Here is a 22,157-nt window from a genome sequence, read left to right as displayed (position 1 = left end):
TGTTTTGTTTTTCTTTCGTTCTTGACTCTAGCAGTGATACTTGAGTTGGTCTGATCTGTATATATATATATAAATGTAAAGCTGGATTTAACCGAAGGAATCTGTGTTGTCTTTTATGTTCTGCTGTTTCAGAAGAAACCCATTGAGAGTGTTCTTTGTTGCATCCTCTGCATGCTTCGGTTAAGCACGTGATTCTAAATGAATTATGCAAATCAGAAACCATTACAAAGACACCTAAAAAGTTAGTGCAAAATGCAGTATGCATGGTGCATTTCCCAAAATCGCGGCTGAGAAAATCGGCATGTGCCTGTGGTTTGGGTTTTATGATATGAGGAAGTGTTGGATTGAGTGCTACAAAACCAAATACTTAAACAAGAGTTATGGAGTCATTATCTGACCAGATATAAATATGTTAGCATCAGTGTTGTTTATCTAAAAAGTACAGTTTGAGGTGCTTGCACACACACACACACACACACACACACACACACACACACACACACACACACGCGGGTGTAACAGAGAGGCAGTGAGGAGTGTGTCTGAGTGGCTGTGTATTTGTGTCTGATGGACACACACACACACACACACGCAGTGCTGGTCTCATTATTTGCTGAAGCTGTTAAACTGTGTGTGTGAGGCAGCAGCTCTAATTGGCCTCACAAACACACACTGAGCTGCTGGTCATATTGAATGTCAATCATGCGGCACTGTCAGCACTGCGCTAACACATTCAGCACTTATCCTACAGCGCTCAAGAGCCCTTCACACTCTCTCACACACACACATTATCCACCATTTACCTTTGACCTGTTTGCTACTGAATACAGCCTGAAGTGTGATGTTATTCATTCACACATACACTGTGTGTGTGTGTGTGTGTGTGTGTGTGTGTGTGTGTGTGTGTGTGTGTGTGTGTGTGTGTGTGTGACATATCAGGAGACTTTGTATAATGAGGGGTATGTCACAGGTATTACAAGGAGAGTTATGGGACATCATTTTTCAAAAACGCTTATAAACCATACAGTATTTTTTTTTTTGAGAAATTAGGTGTAGGGTTGGTGTAGGGCGATAGAATATACAGTTTGTACAGTAATTAAAAACCATTACGCCTATGGGATGTCCCCACTTTTCACAAAAACAAACATGTGTTTTTATGTGAATATTAAAAATAATAATTCAAATAAAATAAATAAAATAAAAAAAAAATAAACAAAAAAAAATCAACCAGTGATGGTAGTCCTAGTTAAATAAATGAGTAAAAGTGATATACATGATTCAGTAAGAGTGGATGAACTCGAGTGTTTTGGACTGTGGCGCCTGTGTGTGGGCTGCTCAGCAGAGGAAGGCTCGCTGGTTAAAGGAGGCTGTGCTAAAGGAATAAATTCTCCTTTAGAAGTTAATCTAACAAAACCTGCAAAAGAACAATCATAAAGGGAAAACTGTTTTGTTATGCTTTGTTTCGTGGTTTGGGTAAGTCTGTTATAATTTAGATGCGCTTCGTATCCAAACAACAGGAGCCTGTGATGTGTCCTCCTCATTCAGACGCGCGCACAGAGCGGGCTGTTGTCGTGACAACCGATAACGGGACTCTCGTGAAGGGGGCAGCAGAGCGCTAGTGTAGCGAGAGAGTGTGTGTGTGTGTGTGTGTGTGTGCGCGCGCGCGCACGGGAGCAGCGCGCGGTGGATCGCAGTTTCCTCAGTTCATCTCGCGCGCGCTGCCGCTTCAGTCTCCGTTTGCTCCCGCGGATCTCTCGCGCTCTTCATCTGTTCACTGTGTTTCTCTGTGGATTTTCCTCTGGAGATGTTTGTGTGGAGGCGCACATCGTTTCGGCAGCTGCAGGCGTGCTTTTTCCGACTGCTGTGTTTTATTCCCACAGGATTCCCGGTGATCAGCGTGGACAGCCAGAGATCCACCGACAACATCACCATCAGACAGGGAGACACCGCCGTGATCCGGTAAGACGAGAACTTTCCTTCCTCAACTAACTCCCCGTCATCATGTAACTCTGCCGCCTCGGCTCCTCAGCTCCATCATCAGCACCACTGCGGGAGAAACAGATGCGCTTATATAAGATGATTAATACTCCGATCGCTATCGTCTGATTAAACTAATACTGGCTTCGTCAAGTAAACGCTCTGATTAGCATACACTGAATGATCTGACTGCATCTGATCAGATGAGTTTGAGTCTCTGTCAATATGCTGAAGTTTGCGGGGGGTTTTACAGGTGATCGGAAGTGTGTGTTATTTCTGTTGTGATGTTTCTGATGCAGGGTTTCTGGTTCTTCTTCATGATCAGCGCTGCTGAAGAGCCGAATCCTCTTATGATGTGAGATAGTCTCAGGAGCAGATGAGCTTTGCTGGTTGCATTATTAAATAGATTGACTATCGTTTCAAGTCTGATTTCTGGACTGATGCTGTGTGTGTTTGATGCTCAGGGTATCACGTGACCTGCTGTAAACTGACCTCATCTTCACCTTTTGCTTTGTCCCTCAGTCAGATTACTAGGGGTCCTATTAAGCTCTTTTACAAAGTCTTGATTTTGTTTGGGGGTGTACTAGAGCATGCTCTCATGCTAGGTGGTTCAAAAAACACATTATTTTTCACATAATTTACATAATTAAAATACTGTTCTCCACAGCCTGGCACAAACTGCTCGATTAGTACCGGGTTTGATGAAGTCCCGCCTTCCGAAAAACAAAATGTGATGTGATTGGTTAGCTGTCCCAGTGCGTTGTGATTGGTGAACCGCTTTGACAGTGTTTCAGTAAAGCCCTGTCCCCTGCCAAAGCAGCACACTCCATCTGCTCTGGTATAGTTAAGGATGACGTCAATATTGCCATATCAATATTAGCTGGATTCAGAACCAAGAATATTGAGCAAGAGGATCACGCAGAACCACCATGACCTCGCCCCTCCCCACCCCCCAACCATTCAAATTTCCATAGGCGGGAAATATTTTAATTATATTCTAATGGGCCGCTTTGTGACATCACAAAACCCAGAAAACAACGCTGTAGTCCAAACGAGCCGTTCGTTGTAGTTCTTGAAAAGGGATTGTTTAAAAACGAAATATCCCCCTTTGGAATGGACTTTAAGATTTGTAACTTTGTAGATCTTTTTTATGTCCAAACACACACACTTCACACTGACAAAAATTCAAAAAGTGAAAAAGCATAATAGGACCCCTTTAAGAGAGAGAGAGGGAGTTCCCACCCAAGACTTTCTCTTCATCATCATTACAGCGGAGCTCAGAAACCCATTCAGATTCATCAGACCTGATTAGATGAGATGTGTTTGAGTTCTGAGCAGCAGTGACGCTGATGGGCTGTGAAGTGCAGCAGGTCACTTTGTGTTTAATATTAGTGAACAGGTTTTTCTCCCGGTTTAGTGTTTGAACATGAGTCCAATCCTCCATGTTCTCAGCTGTAGCTCAGACGTTTGAAGTGGTTTCTGTTTGAATGCCTGACGCACACACACATGCACAGTTTATCTTCTCACTGTCTTCAGACACACAGGAGTCAGATGCTCTCATTCATAAATCAGCGCGTGTCATAGCTGGAAGCACACGTGGCTGATTGAAGCGCAGAGGCTTTGTTTGGACTCGAGGTTTGGATTGTGTTCGAATGTTTAGAGGCTCTTACAATGTATTGATGTGCTCGCTAACAGCATTAGAGCCGAGCTTCAGCTGCTTCTGCTTCAGGACACTCGTTCACACTGGACACCAGCAGCACCAGAGCCCTGAACTGTGTTTGAGGCTGTTCGGCTCGTATTCTTTCACATCGTGTAGTTTTGTTCATGGTTTGGTGGATGAGGGCACGTCTAACATCTGCTCATGTTGAATCTTCTGCCAAAAATCTTCTGCCAGTTTTAATATCAACAAAAAAGATAAGGGTTTTACCACCGTAATGTATTAACTTAAATTAATTTCATTTGTTATCATAACCGCATAATTCTAGGATTAGTGTGATGTTATTATTTGCATTCAGCATGTAGCCAGCCGCTAGTATCGTAGTGTACTGTATGTATTAATGGAGCAGAAGATGCCGTTTTCACAGTGATGACACCTTCAATCAGAGTGATTGGTTAAGATAAAGCTCCCTGTAGTCTTAAAGGCTTTTCTCACTGTTTAACCCATGAGCATTCAAGCTAAACTAGACAATTTTACAGAGAAATATTATAAATTAATTCAATCATCTGTTTAATAAAAGATGCAATGAAGCACCCAAAAAATGAAAAAAGGAAATAACTCAGCACTGTAATGCTGAAGTATTCATATTCTAGCTTAGCATGCAGAAAAGTAAAATGTAAAGCAGAGATTCCCAATCAAGGCTTTGAGCATGTTATTAATGCAGGAGTGTTTTCGTTCTTCTGTGAAATCTTTTTCTGTGCACTGATAGAGGATTGTTTACAGAGGCATAATATGCTGGGAAAGCCGGCTCTTAGCTAAATGTTACTGGCTAGAGTTTGTGGTTCAAGTCTTGAGAGTGTATTTATCTCCGTTATCTGACGGCTCATGTGCACTGAACACGTGATGTTTGAGTGGACGGCAGGAGTGTTTGAGGAATGAATCAGAAATCATGGTTTCTGCGTTAGAATCACACATTCATCAGAGATAGGTGTCCGGTCCAGCGTGTGAAGTGCCGTTTGTCTCCTGTGGACTTCTGGGGTTTATTGTTACTCGTAACAGTACTGTACCCATAGCTGCGGGAACGTATTTTGAGCTGGGGGGGGCTGAGAAATAAAACAGGGGTGGGGTGGGGGGGTGATGAGTGATGCGAGAAGACTGACACTATGATGGCTGATCCAAAGCACAACTTTTGTTAATAAAACTTTAATTTCTTCGTTTAATAGCCTATAAGTGAGTGTCTTTGTTGCTTTGTTTTCATTAAAAAAAAATAACCACAAACTAAGCATTCATTTTAAATAATGGAAAATACCTTATTTATTTTGGTTACAACAGCTATATCCATCTTATTAATTTTGTTAATACAGGGTAGGGCTGGGTGATATATATCTCCATATTGTCAAAATCTCGATATGTTTGCATTTGCATTTAATTTAGATTGAACTTAGTGAATAGTTTCACCCCTATTAAAAAAAGAACAACAACAAAAACTATTTAGATTGAACTTAGTGAATAGGTTCACTAAGAAGAACCGGTTAAATCGAACTATTTGTTCGCTTTCATGGGGCTCAACAATAACACTCGTCTGACCGATACCCGATCCGCAGAAAATGGCAGTATCGGAGCCAGTACTGATCCTGAATATGGGATCGATGCATCCCTAAAAAAACCCAGCTAAAAAGCTTCAATGGCCCTCCTTCATAAAACTTAACATCCAGCACAGTTTTATTACAGAATGCAAAATTTTTCAATGCAAGCATTTCAGTCAAATGTAATTTATGCAACATTTTAAACTGTTAACCCACAGGGGAAATAAACCCAAGGCAACAGTTTAAAAGCAGACAATTCTATGGGAAAACTTGCAGAAAAGCAGGAGTCAGATTGGACTGATCACGGGTCGAGAGGAGAGATGATGGCTGACAGATCAAGCTGGAGGAACTGCTGCTCAACAGATCCTGAGCTCATTGACAAATATCTGTTCTTTTACACAGAGTGCCTGTGATCGTGAAATCGAAAGTGAAAGTAAACAGCGAGCGCCCATTCAAAAGAGATTTAAATACTCCACATATTGATAGCGGATCCCTGACACGTCAAAATTATATGCAATGTTAGAATGTTTGCTGGAGCACTGGACACAAAAAATCCCTTAGACATGTTAAAGGTTATATATGATCCAAAAACAATGGCAACAAATTATTTCAGTTTAATAAGTTTAATCAGTTGAAACGACTTTCACAGTCAATTTGATTCAACTTAACTCATGTTTAACCCTTGCTTCTTGTCATTGTAGGCTTAGGCTACTTTTTAAAATGAATTTTAATGAATATACAAATTAGTAAAATCAATATTATTTATTTGTTATTTTTAACACCGCACCCCCATCACCCCTACACCGCACCCCCATCAACCCTACAACACCTCACAACCACTGTACCCATCACCCCTACTTCCCGTGGTAATGACTGTACCCATAATGCACCGCGGCCCCATTTGGAGCGTAAAGTCCGAGCAATTAGTGTAGCGTTGCCCGTCTTCTCAAAGGAAGCAGCGAGTCTGAACAGGATGTGATTATCTGCAGCACTTCCTGTGAAGAGCTCGGTCCTTCAGGGCCACCAGGATTAATTAGCAAAGCTGTTTATCACATTCCACCAACAATAGGACATACAGCGCTTTTTGTTTATGCCATTCTGCAAGTGTATTTGACAGATATCATGTTTACTGCTTATTAAATGATAGCAGCTATCTGGGGCATTAGTGTTTAATTTGCGACCCATGATTCTGGGCCTGTGATTTGCTGCTCTTTATATCTGAGGTGTGAAGTTCCCCTCCAGTGTTCAGGGCCATTTTTAAACAATGCTGTAATTTTAATTGGTTTTTAACACTCCTGGCAGCGGTGCTGGCTGCAGGCTGCGTCTCCAAACGAGAAGAGTCATTGTTGGTTTATTAAAACATCCTCTTCAGTGAAAGCAATACTCGGAATCAATTATCACTTCTGTGACAGTAACAGCACACATGTGCGCTATTTTAGAAAGACAGTGTGTGAGCGAGAGCGAGATTGTGGAGAGCCCGGTTTTGCCCCCTGACTCACGTGTTTTCACCACACCTTCTCTCGGGTTAGCCGTTAGCATTAGCATCAACACACAGGCTGTCCATTTCTCCGGCGTGACGCGCGTCGTGCGGGAGACTGCCGTTCAGGCCGAGGTCCAGCGCTGTTAACCCTCGGAGAACATCTCTGTTCGATTACAAACAACGATGAACCAGTTTGATTATCGATTATCTGCATCTGAACCCAGTGCACAGAACTTTACAGCAGTGAACAATGCATTTCAGTGGATAAAACATGTATGACATTCAGCAGAGGACACAGGAGCCCAACCTGCCCTAAACATGAGAATGCTTTAAATTCAGCGCTTCAAACAAACTCATGAGTATACCGTTTAACACAGCTTGCCCTGACAGACATGTGTGCTGTTTAAAGCGTTTGAGACACGTTTTCCTCACATTTCGCATACAGGCTAGTCCTGAAAGTTAGCACAACTCTGTGAACGTCACAGATTCACTTAACGAGTGCATGTGTGTTAAATAGACAGAGCGCGATAGAATATAGCACAATAGTTCTGAAACCTTAAACGATTGTTTAAAATACTACATGTAACACAAGTAATCGTATTTCTATGAGAGCAGTAAAGGGAGTTAATGGATGTAAATGTAATATACTCATCTTCAGATGAGTGCGTGAATCTGATGTTTATATCATTGCCCTCATCGATACATTCACTAGAATTATTTCATAGTTTTCAAAATGCACATTATTAGGAGGACAACACTGGTCATGATGTGGAACAATATTTTTAGTAATGGATTCAAATAATGAATAATGTTTTGATTTTAATCTGATTAATCAGCAAATAATCGGCAGTTGAGTCGACAGAGAGTGATAGTTGTGGTTATCCTGGCTGTCCTGAGGGAAGCTGATCATGCGTGTGCTGTATTATTGGCGTCCCATTAGACTGCGCTCCGGGTCAGGCGTGTGTCACGGATGCGGTGCGAAAAGCTCTTCCACCTAATCCCAATCCACTTTATGTTAGACTACACACATTTTTCCCATCTCGCTGAAAGCCAGATATCGCACCCTGCCCAGTCCTGTATCGTCTTCCATCTTCTGTTCCAGCGAGTGAAATCTGAGGCAGTTTGTCAGACGGCTGATGCTGCTCTGGTTTGATGGTGACAATCACAGGATTGTTTCTGCAGTAAATTGAGTTTCTGCATTCGATCTTCGTGTGGTGAATTCAATACTGTGTAAAAACTGCTTTGCTTTGGAAGTCTGATCAATAATGAGTCAAGAAGGCAATGTTAGAAATCACAAATTATTGCCGGGTCATTAATCACACTCCAAATCACATCAGCGTTTCAGCTAATCATGGTCTTGTGTTTAAGTTAAGACATTTATACACCAAAATGACCTATTTTTATTAACTATTTCCATCTAAACAACACACATTTTAATGTCACATACAATGCATGCTATGTTTACACAGTCACAGAAAATCTGATTATTTTTCTAAAAAAACAGATATAATTGTTTTTGCAAAATGTGCTTTTAAATCGGCTACATACATCTGAAATGCTGGCATACCATGAGTATCGTTTCACAAACTATTTTTAAGCAGTAATCGTCAGTCTAGGTGGGTCTTAATGCTTTGGTGCTTCAGTTGAAATGTTTGGGAAAGTTTCAGAGGAAGCTGCAAACTCTGCTGGGTGTTCTTGGTCTTTGTTTCTCCAGAAGAAAAGCAGCGCTGACTGCTCATCAGGGGCGAGATGTGGGTTAAAATCAATGCTGGTGAGCTGTGTACTGTTACACCACAGCAGCAGCTCTTCACACACACACACACACACACACACACACACACAGACACACACACACACACATATATACACACACACACATACACACACATACATACACACACACACATATATACACAGACACAAATACACTCATATACACACACAGTCACAGTCCATTGCTGAAAATACATTTATTTTACATAATATTTTACATACTTATTATTTTATACTGTATAATACTTACTAAATTATATAATTTGAAAATGAATAAATATGTTTGATCTCAGCACTGTCAAAATAAAAGTCCTGCTTCTGATATATCATCCAAACAATTACTAATTAATTATTATTAATAATTTTAAAATGCTGATATCAGTTGACCATTACTCTGAATAGACTATTCTTCACTTTGAAGAAACAGCAGTGATTGGATGACGGTAGCATCTAGTTAGTGCAGAGAGCTGGTTTACAGTAGTTAGTCCCGCGTGACGAGCAGTCAAGGGGCCCTATCATACACCCGGCGCAATGCGACGCTAGGCGCAGCGCAAGTGTGTTTGCTAGTTTCAGTCCGGCGCCGGTCTCATTTTCCCGTCCAGCGCCACGTCATTTAATTAGGAAATGCATTTGCACCCATTTGTGCGCCCATGGGCATGCGGGTCTAAAAAAGAGGTGTGTTCAGGCGCATTGCTATTTTAAGGAGCTGAAAATAGACCAACTTTTAGACCAAATAGACAAACAGTTTTTCTGAATTGCTAAAACACATTTCTTGAAACCATCACTCATTTTCTCAAAACCTTAAACACAAATCCAAATTTTCAAACTAAATTCACGAAACCTCTGACTCTTCCATCAAAATCAAACAATCACTGCAAAACCATTTTACTTGCACTCTAAATCAACCGGTGCTCTCAGATCACACACACACACACACACACACACACACACACACACACAAACACACACACAGGAGTCAATAAAATAAACACTACAGAGAACACAGCATCCAGAACATTACAGATAAAAAGTATGTAGTATTGAGTAAAAAAATTTGCAATTTTGTAAAAAAGTATAGTAACTGCAACTGATCAAGGTGAATATATTGTATATGTATTGTGCTGAATATTGAATAGTACTGAATGTTTGTATATATTCAGCACTTGGATCCTGCAAAATACAGTAATGCAGTCCAACTGCAAAGGCCAAAAAGGTCAGATAAAACTCTAAATGAATAGCATGTTACAGTACACTCAAATACTGTAAGTTGTGCAATTGTAAAATCAGGGACAATGAGAGATTCATTCTGTCTCAGCATCATGTCTCTGTGCTAGAGTCCAGCCTGAGGACTTTGTCCACATCACAAGTAATGTTGTATTTTTTGCTAGACAGAGAAAAACCCCTCTGTTCTGACAGATCCAGCCTTGATAACACTCTCTAAACCTTCCTCTTTCTCTCCTCATCCTCCTCTTCTTACATGTACTCTTCCTCCTCTTCTTCTCAGATTGTGTTCATCTATTGTTGGTATCATCATTCAGTCACCTGTGCCACTTGTGCTCTCTGAGCTGACTCAGATTTTGATCACATCATTAGAAACAAGTGTGAACAATTTTGAATCGTTGTGTGTAAATGATGACAACTGTGCTTTAGTTGTGTTTAACTTTTGCCGCTCGTGTTTAGCATTTTGCAGCACAAATGCATCACGGTGTGATAAGTGTTTAAGTGAAAGAGAATGTGTTGAGAGTTTTGCAAAGAGAGTGCATGAGATTTTGCAAACAGAGCCTAACTGCCTGAACGTGTTTAAGGTTTAGCAGAAAGAGTGCTTTATTCCACAAACTGGTTTAAGTTAGTGAGAATTTGGTTGAGAAATTGGGGTTTAGTGTTTTAGCAATTCAGAAAAACTGTAATGTGATGTGTGGCTCACGTGTGAGATTCTCTTGATTTCTCTCTCTGGAGTCTCTTATAAACTGTTTTGGCGGTGTTTTGAGATGAATAACAAATCTGGGGGCATCTGCCAAAAAACTTCCCTTGAACATTGTGTAGCGGTGAGCGAGTCCGTCCCTGTCCTCCTTTCATCACTGGAGATGAATGAAAATCAGCCCTGATTACATCTGATTTCTCTGTTGATTAAATAATAGATCGAATGGAAGTTCCGCTGGATGCTGGACTCGTGCCGTCCTGTCGAGGCTCCGCTGAGGGTCGGTGTGGCTCTTGCGGCTTTGTATTTTAATTGTGCTGTTTACTTGCTAGAGTCGGCCGTGACGCGTGGGGAAGAGCTGACGCGGCGCTTTGAGAGCGTCTGCTGAAAACGGAGCTCATGGGAGATTTATGAGTGTGTGGCTGAAGCACTCAGTGTAATAGAAGAGTCTCTAATATGAGCTGATTGATTGAGTCTGATTCACTGATCTCACCTCAAATCACAGGCCGCACAGACAGGAAGTGGAGCAGTGGTTTGTGAAACAGAGCAGAATCACTCACACACACACACACACACTCACACTGTGTGTGTGTGTGTGTGTGACTCTCTCAGAGAGAGAGACACACACACACACAGACACACACACACACAGACAGACAGCGAGAGTACACAGAAACGTCTGCTGACAAAGTGTATGTGACACACTCACACACAGTGACCCACACACACACACACACACCACACACACACACACACACACACACACACACACACACACACACACACACACACTCACACACACACACACACACACACACACACACACACACACACACACACACACACACACACACACACACACACACACACACACACACACACACACACACACACACACACACACACACACACACACACACACACACACACACAACACACACACACACACACACACACACACACACACACACACACACACACACACAAACAGATATGATCAACACACTTCCTTTATATCACCTCTCATCTAACGGTCTGTTTTTCATGCAGGTTTGATCCAGACACGGCCTGTAGATCTGCTCTCATCTCACAGCAGGTGCACAAACAAACACTGTTCTGTTGTGTTACTGTGTGTGTGTGTGTGTGTGTGAGTGTGTGTGTCAGTGTGTCTGTGTGTGTGTGCAGGTGTGATGTGACACGGTGTGTCTGATCTGTGTGTGTCTGTGTCAGCAGGTGCACAAACAAACACTGTGTGTGTGTGTGTGTGTGTGTGTGTGTGTGTGTGTGTGTGTGTGTGTGTGTGTGTGTGAGCGAGAGAGAGAGAGAGAGAGAGAGAGAATGCATGTTTGTGTGTGTGTTTGAGAGAGAGAGAGAATGTGTGTGAATGTGTGCCATTTTGGCAATTCTGAGCAGTATGCAGGCGGTGTACGCTCTTCTGTGTCAGCTGCGCCACAAGGATACGTTTTTACGTGTATTTACGCTTTGGTTTGAAAGCAAGCAGCGCATCGGCTCAGCGCGGCTGACACAGAAGAGCGTACGCCATCTGTGTACTGCTCAGATTTGCCTAAATGGATTTGGAGAGACACAGAGGAGAGGAATTGCTGAATAAAGTCATTATTTTTGTTTTCTTTGTGTACAAAAAGTATTCTCGTCTCTTCATAACGTTACGGTTGAATCACTGATGACAGATGGAGTATTCTGACGATGTCTTTCCTGGATCTTGACACTGTTATTTATTTGTCAGTCTATGGGACAGTCTCAAGCCTCCCGGTTTTCATCAAAAATATCTTAAATTGTGTTCCAAAGATGAACAGAGCTTTTACGGGTTTGGAACGACATGGGAGTAAGTGATTAATGACAAACTTTTCATTTTGGGGAGGAGAACCCTTTAAAGGGACAGCAGTCTAAAAATATGTGCTACTGAATATGTCATATGTAATATGTTAATCAAACAACAAAACATTTATAACAAAGATTAATCTAAATTTAATTCATACAGTGAACACTATGCAGTGTTATTTTACACTTAATTATTACATTTCTGTGAATTTTACTGTTTATTTGATCTATGCTTGTAATTTATGTATTTGTTCTTTTTTCTTTTTTTTACTGACTGTTCACTTGCCTTTAATCATGTTTGAACTTTCTTAGACTACGGTTTTTGCTGTGGTATATGAAGAAGTACTTAAAATGTATGGAAAGCAAAGTAACATTGATATAAAATTAGTGTTTATTAACATTAATTAATTTTCTGATTTGTGACATTACTGTGTTCTCATGACGTCTGTGATACTTCCTTTTTATAGTTCTGTTGTGGATCTCGCAGGATTTGTTGTGTAATATATTACAGGATCAGATGTTCCACAAGGAAACCCATATAAAGCATGTGCTGAAGCATCATATGAGGAGTGTGTTAGTTTTACAAACTGGAGTGGACGCAGTGTATGTCTGTAAATACAGTAGATGCCATAATGTTTCTCTCTCTAATGTGCACTGGTTTCTGTGAGGGTTTGTTTAGGGCACAGACATTATCATTAACATGATGAAAGCCGGTGGCGTTTGTGAGATGCGCTCACTCATACAGTGTGTGAGATTTTAGATGTGCTGTGATTGAATCCTGTGAGAGAGAAGCTGACAGAATAAAGACTCATGAAATGCTGCAGTCAGACATCAGGCGGACGTTCAGAAGCAGGCGAGCGTTAGTGACGTTTGTGCTAATTAAATATGACATCACGTCTGTGGCGTGTGCGGCTCTGCGTCTGCTGAAACATTGATCCGTATTAAATAAATCAGCAGCTTTATGCTGCCAGTGTCTCATTCAGGTCCTGGAGCCGCTCTGCTGCAGCACTGGAGAGCGTGAGTCATGCGGATCTGTAATAGAAGCGTAGGAGAGAGTAATTAGACTGTAATCCTGTTTTACTGTAGTGAAGCCACACATTACACTGAACTCTGACTGTGAGACGACTGGAGACTGTCAGACCCTCAGCTCTCTGAAGATCCGCTGCGGGCTTCTGGGCGGCTGTCACAGTGTTCTTATGCAGTGGCTGTGGAGTTCTAATTGGTTTTAGTGTGTCTCTATGCGGTTGCTAGGGAGTTCTATTTACTTATCTTCCATAAGACACTGTAGTAACTGACGCACCTGATCCTGGTGAGAAGGATCCATCCTCTTCGTTCTTCTGATGCTGCACAGTCTTGCTTTTCCAGCCTCTTCTGCACATTTGAGCTCTTCCTGACCGTGACTGGATGACGTTTAGATCCCGCTTTCACACGACTGAGGGACTCATACATGAATATTATACAAACTGCAGACGCTCACTGATGTTTAGTAAAGAAACGTACGGGATGGAAACTTCAGCAAGATGATGGTGAACAGTTTTTTATTCTGTAAATATTCAAAGTAGCTTCATTAGGACAGAACTAGATAACAAGCTAAATGAAATGTTTGTGATTCTCTTGTTTTTGGTAAATGATGTTATGGAGGTTCAAATGAAGCTGTAGATGTTCACTGTTTCATCATCTGGCTCTTGATATGAGGTTTTATTACAGTTTATTAAGAAAACTGATTTGTTGACATCTGAGTTCTGCTGGGTTCCTCTCATCTGTAATCAGTCAAAGCTGTGGCCAGTCGTGCAGTGCTGGAATAACAATAAAAACACACTGAGCAATAATACATACACACATGAGAATATGACAGTGTGAGCGACAGCACAGATTCAGCGCTTTACCCTGAGCTCATGTTCAGATCTCACACGCGCTTCAGTCTGAACTCATTCGATTAATTACACAGAAATAGTTTTTGAAATGTTTTTTCCAGCCTGGATGAGAGATCTCTCTTCAGATGAGACTCTTTCCTCAGAATAATACTGATGAGCTTCATTTAACCGTTTCAGCATTGATCTGGAGATGCTTTAGGGAACAACATCTGTGAGACACACACACACACACTCGCTCACACACACTCACACAGACGCACACACTCACTCACACACACTCACACACGCACACACTCACACTCGCTCACACACACTCACACACACACACACACATACGCACACTCACTCACTCACACACACACATACGCACACTCACTCACACACACGCACATACTCACTCACACACACTCACTCACACACACTCACACACACACGCACACTCACTCACACACACTCACACACACTCACACTCGCTCACACACACTCAAACACATATACACTCACACACACACGCACACTCACTCACACACACACTCACACACACTCACACTCTCACACACTCAAAACACATATACACTCAAAAAAAACAACACACACACGCTCACACACACACACACACTCACACTCGTTCACACACACACGCACACACTCACACACACACTCACACACACACTCACACTCACACTCACACATGCACACACTCACACACACACACACACTCTCACACACACACACACACACGCTCACACACTCTCACACACACTCACTCTCACACACACTCACACTCACTCACACTCACTCACACTCTCACACACACACACACACACTCACACTCACACACACTCACACACACACTCACACACACACACACACACACACTCACACACACTCACACTCGCTCACACACGCACACACACACACACACACACTCACACACACACTCACACACACACACACACACTCACACACACACTCACTCAAACACACACAAACAAACACACACACAGACACACACACACACGCACACTCACACTCTCACACACACACACTCACACGCACCACACACACACACACACACTCACATGCACACACTCACAAACACACACACACACTCACACACACACACACACACACACACACACACACACACACGCAACACACTCACACACACACGCACACACTCACACACACACACACACACTCACACACACGCACACACTCACGCACACACACACTCACACTCGCTCACACACACACACACTCACACGCTGCAGGTCACAGGCTCACACACACACCACTCAGACCACACACACACACACACACACACACACACACACACTCAGCACACACTCACTCACACACACACTCACACTAACTCACACACACACACACACACACACACACACACACACTCTCACACACACCACACACACCACACACCACACACACACACACACACACCACACACACACAACACACACACACACACACTCACACTCAGTCACGCTCACACTCGCTCACACACACACAACCACCCACACTCGCACACACTCACGCACACACACACACACACTCACACTCGCTCACACACACACACACTCACACGCTGCAGGTCACAGGCTCAGCTGTCAGTGTGATGTTTGTTTGTTTGTTTTCTCTGAGCACTTGATCTGATTCGCTGCAGAGAGAGAATGAGAATGAGAGTGAAGTGCAGGTTAGTGGGCGTCTTGTTTAGTAAAAGCATGTTGACTATTAGATATAACAGTGAGACCATGAGGAATGTGAAAGTCTGTGAGATGAAAAGATGAACGATAATGTATGGTAACTCTTCATTAACATTCATAATTTATTGGTAAAGGGCTCAACCGTCTGGCCGTGAGCGAGCGCGTGCTCTGAATTCAACTCGTTCTGTTAGTGTTTCATTAAATCCATTACGCTACACAGAAACACACATCATTCAAATTAACTTGTAATGGTTGGGTGTTTATCATTCAGATGTGCGCTGGTCCGACAGAGTGCGTTACTTCCTTACTAGCCGTGATCTCAGCGTCTCCTGTGTGAGATTGGTTCTGGACAGAATCTCCAGCCCGATGCTCCATTAAACATGATTTGGGTCAAGAAGTGGGTTGCCCCAGTTTCTGCCCGACTCAGAAGTGCAGGAAAGGTGTTTGGCCTTCAGATGATGTTCTCAAAGCCGTTCAGGTAGATTAGCGACGGGCTTCTCTGGCCCTCGAGGTTCACTGTCCTCCAGCTCTAATCAAACACTCCTGTCATTCTCAAGCAGTCCTCAAGACGTTGCTTAGATTTCCAGGTGTGTTTGATCAGAGTACATGTGAAGGTTTTCATGGCAGATGAGAAGATTCTCTTTCTTCCCCTGCATGAGCTCAGAGATGTGAGGATGATTTCAGAAGAACATTCTCACTAAGGGATGAGGGTAAAGATGAACTTTCAAAAGAAATAAAGATCAGGACTATAAACGGTATCATCATGGGACTTTAAAAAGAAACAGTTGAAAAGATGAACTTCAGTGTTGTCCTTTTATGTAGTGTATAATGGCTAACACTTTATTTTATGAACCAATTCTTACTATTAACTAGTTGCTCATTAGCATGCATATTACTAGCATATTGGCTGTTTATTAGTAGTTATAAAGCACATATTGATGCCTTATTCTCCATCACCATATTCTGGATCCCTTAATCCACCCCATACCTACAGTAACAACCACCTTACTTACTTCACTCAATAAGGTTCTAATTTGCTGCTTATTAATAGTTAGTGTGTTCTTTATTCTAAAGTGTTATCATATAATGATTTTAGAAATGCACGATAAATATCAGCACAATATTTAATACGCATCTGGTCAGTAAATCGGGTTCTGTAATCAGCGGTAAATCTCTACACGTGCTTGCTTTCACATGGAGCAGCATTTACTACACAGAGCCGTTGTTCACTGATGAGCTGCGCAAAACATGCGCAAAATATGATCGTGAAAGCACGCATGTGTAGAGATTTACCGCTGATTACAGAAACCGATTTACTGACCAGATGTGCATGAAATATCGGTCAATATTTATCGTGCAACCCCTAATGATTTGGTTTCAAATAACAAATAGAACGTCGAACATTAAAATAAAATAAAAATGTATAAAGTAAACAAACATTTCAAACAGATTAAAGTGCAAAAGACACAACTATAATGAACATAAGTATAGAATCAGAACATTTTCAGCTAATATCTAGACATCTTTTCTGGGTTGGCATGTTGTAGTCCATATGTAAAAATGTCTAACAAAGTATAAACAAATGACTGAAAATCAATTTTAAGTCTTTAAGTTTTTCTGCTGTTCCATAAGCAACACCTTCTGCTGTTTCTGTTTAGACCAATGCGAAATCTGGACCAATTTTTCACACAGCATTTACTTAAAAACAAAAAATTTTTGAAATTGTAAATAAAACAAAAATGATTGGAATTTTACTATTTCAGAATTTCTACATCAAAGTTTCATGTTTAATGCAGTGTGTTACTTGCCATTTCTTTGTAATTATTTGTAAAATTGACTAGCTTTTTCTGAGTGAAAATTGTACATTTATTTCAGACTACAAACAATTTTAACCAGTTGATAGAAAATAAACTGGTGTGAATTCTAGAAATCTAAACTATTCAGATTCTAGAATCGTTTGTTATTTTGAAGTGCCTATGATAACATTACTGTGCATGTTCAGTACTGTGATATACTGTAATACTGAATGCTAATAGTAACGATGACACACACTGATCTGTGGAAAGAACATGTGATGACAGGTGAATGTTATTGCTGCGATACAGGATCTTATTTTAGACGCTCCTCATCCATATTTCATGGACATGCTTCATTCTGTCACAGCATGCTCACATCTTAATTTTAGCATCACACATCTTAGGTGCATGCGCCGCTGGGGCTGATGGGAGTATACTGCACATCACAGTGCGTTCTGTGACCGTCTCGTGACAGTTTACTAACATAGAGAAACTATTACTTTGACCATGCCATATTGTGTGTGTGTGTGTGTGTGTGTGTGTGTGTGTGTGTGTGTGTGTGTGTGTGTGTGTGTGTGTGTGTGAGAGAGAGAGAGTGTGTGTGTGTGAGTGTGTGTGTGTGTGTGTGAGTGTGTGTGTGAGAGAGAGAGAGAGCGTGTGTGTGTGAGCGTGTGTGTGCGAGTGTGAGCAAGAAAGAGAGTGTGTGTGTGTGTGTGTGTGAGTGTGTGTGTGTGTGTGTGTGTGTGTGTGTGTGTGTGTGTGTGTGATTGTGAGTGTATGAGTGTGTGTGTGTGTGTGTGAGTGTGAGTGTATGAGTGTGAGTTTGTGAGTGTATGAGTGTGAGTGTGAGAGTATGAGTGTGTGCGTGTGTGTGTGTGTGTGTGAGTGTATGTGTGTGAGCGTGTGAGTGTGTGTGTGTGTGTGAGAGAGTGTGTGTGTGTGTGTGTGTCAGTGATGTGAGTGTATGAGTGTGTGTGTGTGTGTGTGTGTGTGTGTCACGGCTGTACTTTGTATTATCTTCTCTGCTGTGTCTGGTGTGTGTTTGTGCTCCCCCTACAGGTGCGCTGCGGAGCTGTGAGGTAATCAGGTGGATTGGGTGCACCGGTGCACAGGTGTGCCTAGTGATAAGAGCTTCCTGTTGGGCTTCCTCGTGGAGCGTTCCTTTCAGTCACATCGATCCCTGGCCAGGACCGTGATGTTGATCGGCGTTGCGAGAGTTTGTGAGATAGTCTTTGTTATGGGGACTGAAAATAAAGAGTATTGTAACCGCCGAAACCGCTTTTTCCTCCTTCATTGTTGCTCCCTAATAAGGGCGTAACAATTGGGGGCTCGTCGAATAAAAATTGGGTATGGATTCGTGCGAATTTTGGTTTGAAAGACAGTTGTCTTTGAAGGAGGATAAAAGGTAGGATGTTTGAATTGAATACATTTGTATATTATCCGCCTATTTGTAAATTGATAAAGTTGGAACGCTCTATTAGTTTGTTAGGTTCTATAACATAATTTGTTGGGAGCATTTGAAGAACAAACCTTCCGGGTAGGTTTAGTACGTGTCTTTGGGCACGTAGTTTTTTTATTTTTGTTTGTTATTTTTGGTTGGCTCGGGGCTTAGAGCAGTTGTCTCGGGAGCACATCCGAGGTTTGGGGGGCGACTCGGCAATTGGTCGTCTTCCCAAACTTACGGGAGTTAGTGCGTAAGTACCCGGTCTTGGGCCAACTGAAGACTAGGGTTTATTTGGTTAAACGGATGGTTTAGTTTCTTTAAATAAATTCTGATTTGTCAGGTAAAAAAAAAAAAAAAAAAAAAAAAAAAAAAGTTTTTTTGGTGTGTAATATTTGTTGAGCGAGTGTTTTGTAAGCGTGATTAACGGTAATTATGGCCACCGATGTAATTGAAGCGTTTTTTCTCAGTCTCCGTCGGAGGAATTATTAGAGGGAATGACCAAAGAGCAATTATTAGAATTAGCTGCGCATTATAAAATCGAGCTAACTTATAATCAGAAAAGGTCAAAAGACGGAATTAAATTAGTTATTGAGAATGCGCTGTGTGATCTTAAAATATTGAGAAGAAAATCTAGGGTGCCTGATTTAGCTGCATTGCCTGATTTAAGCACTCTTGGTGCGACTGCTCTTTCGCCGTCCGCCAGAGCTGAGTGGACACCGACTACTCTTACATTGCCGGAGTTAAGCACTCTTTCATTTGAGCAGCAGAAAGAGTTGTTGATGATACAACGTGATACTGAGTGTGAGAAGCGCCGCTTGGAATGTGACAAGGTGCGTTTGGAGATTGAAAGGCGCCGACTAGATTTACAGGAAGGTAAGCCGGTGGGTGCAGATTTTGATATTGGTTCGACGAAACTGAGTGTGGCACATAATTTGCATTTGGTACCGCCGTTTAATGAGTCTGAGGTGGAGATTTTTTTTCTCCTGTTTGGGCGAGTCGCAGTAGCGTGTAAATGGAGTAATGTTGAACGTGCTATGTTGCTTCAGTGCGTTTTAACAGGTAAAGCCCAACAAGCCTATTCTACGCTATCTGATGCTGACAGCCAGAATTATGAAGCCATTAAGGTGGCGATGTTGAAAATAAATGAGCGTGTGCCAGAGAGTTATCAGCAACACTTTCGTACGTTACAGCGAAGTTGAATGAAACAAATGTTGAGTTCGTAAGAGGATTGACTGTGCAATTTGATCGTTGGTGTTCAGCGGCAGATAGTACAACAATGGATAAGCTGAGAGAGTTAATTTTATTTGAACAATACAGAAATACACTTCCTCAAATTGTAGCTACTTATGTTTGCGGAGCGTCAGGTTAAAACTGCTTCAGAAGCTGCACTGCTGGTGGGATGATTGGGAACTTATTCATAAGCCCTATGTTGAAAGATTTAGTGAACGGCAGGTTCATACACGGGTCAATTCTTCCGTTGTCCCTGTGGGCCCAGCCAGGCGGTTTGTTAAAAAAACATCAAGTGACTATGATAACTGCAATTATTGTCTGGGTAAAGGACATTGGAAGTCGAATTGTCCAGTGCTTAAGTCAAAGAATTCAAGTGTAAAATTTGTTAGACACGGCCATTCCGTGAAGCCGGCTGTCCTGGCTACTTCTGTTCCTGTGATAAATCAGGGCGGGGTTTTGAAAGGAATACTGGGGGTAGCGCCCAAGAATGTAGAGAATCACCAGCAGTTATTTGAACCATTTATTTCTAATGGTTTTGTGTCGCTTCCAGGTGGTGTTGAGAAAGTAGCGGTGAAAATTCTCCGGGACACGGGCTCATCCGAGTCGTTTATTTTGGAGTCTGTGTTGCCCTTCTCAGCTGAGTCGCACACTGGTAGTTCGCTACTGATTCGCGGAATTGGGCTTAATACATTATCTGTACCCCTGCATAAAGTCGATTTGATCTGTGACCTAGTGCATGGGGTGGTGGATCTTGGTATATGCCCCTATATTCTAACCGGTTGATGGCGTTTCTCTGATTCTTGGAAATAATTTAGCCGGGGGACGCGTTTGGGTTAATGAATCGCCCTCTCTGGTTGTGACTGATGAACCGTCCTGTACTGATGGTCCGGATGAGAGTGCGCAACAGTTTCCGAAAGTGTTTGTTGCGTGTGCCGTGACTCGTTCTGGGGCTCAACCTAGAGCAGAAGAGAAAATCGGTAAAGTTGAATCGTGTTTTGTTTTGAAGGATTATCCCATTGTGGTTTCTCGGGAAGAGTTGTCAATTGAGCAGCAGAATGATGAAACATTAAAACCACAATTTGAACAGGTTGTTGACGGCAATGAAATTCGTGACAGAGCACAAGGCTATTTTATTGAACAGGGGGTTTTATTGAGGAAGTGGTCCCCGCATGCTATTGATGGTGTGGGAGAATCTGTCATTCAGGTCGTGGTACCCGTAAAATTTCGCTCGTTGGTGTTAAAAATGGCCCACGATCAGCTCGCCGGTCATGCTGGTGTTCAGAAAACGTATGACCGAGTTCTTCGCTATTTCTACTGGCCTCGTATTAAAAAGGACGTTGGCAGTTTTATTAAGACCTGTCACACATGCCAGCTTACCGGTAAACCGAACCAATCGTTGAAGCCAGCTCCTCTGCGTCCAATTCCGGCTGTATGTCAACCGTTCGAACACCTTATTATTGATTGTGTTGGTCCACTTCCTCGCTCGAAAGCTGGAAGTGAGTACTTGTTGACAGTAATGTGTCAAGTTACGCGTTATCCAGCTGCGTATCCATTGCGCTCAATTAATACAAAATCTATTGTGAAAGCGCTCACTCAGTTTGTGTCTATTTTTGGGTTACCGAAAATTATCCAATCGGACCAAGGAAGTAATTTCACTTCGAAATTGTTTGCGGAGGTGCTTTTCGAGCTGGGTATTAAACATAATATGTCAACAGCATACCATGCCCAGAGTCAAGGGGCACTTGAGCGTTTTCATTCTACGTTAAAATCATTATTGAGAGCCTACTGTCTGGAAATGCAGCGGGACTGGGAAGAAGGTCTGCCGTGGTTGATGTTAGCAGCCAGGGAAGTTACGCAAC

The 22,157-nt window shown here is 42.2% G+C and overlaps 1 pseudogene; it reads left to right on the top strand.

Annotated features, from left to right (window-relative positions):
• LOC109110050 overlaps window positions 1-22,157 on the top strand; it is a 167,459-nt pseudogene that overhangs the window by 86,318 nt on the left and 58,984 nt on the right.

The sequence above is a fragment of the Cyprinus carpio genome, chromosome A15 (genome assembly GCF_018340385.1).
Source record: "Cyprinus carpio isolate SPL01 chromosome A15, ASM1834038v1, whole genome shotgun sequence".
Lineage (NCBI taxonomy): Eukaryota > Metazoa > Chordata > Actinopteri > Cypriniformes > Cyprinidae > Cyprinus > Cyprinus carpio.
Note: the sequence above shows the minus strand (reverse complement) of the source record. Positions and strands in the feature narration are given on the sequence as shown.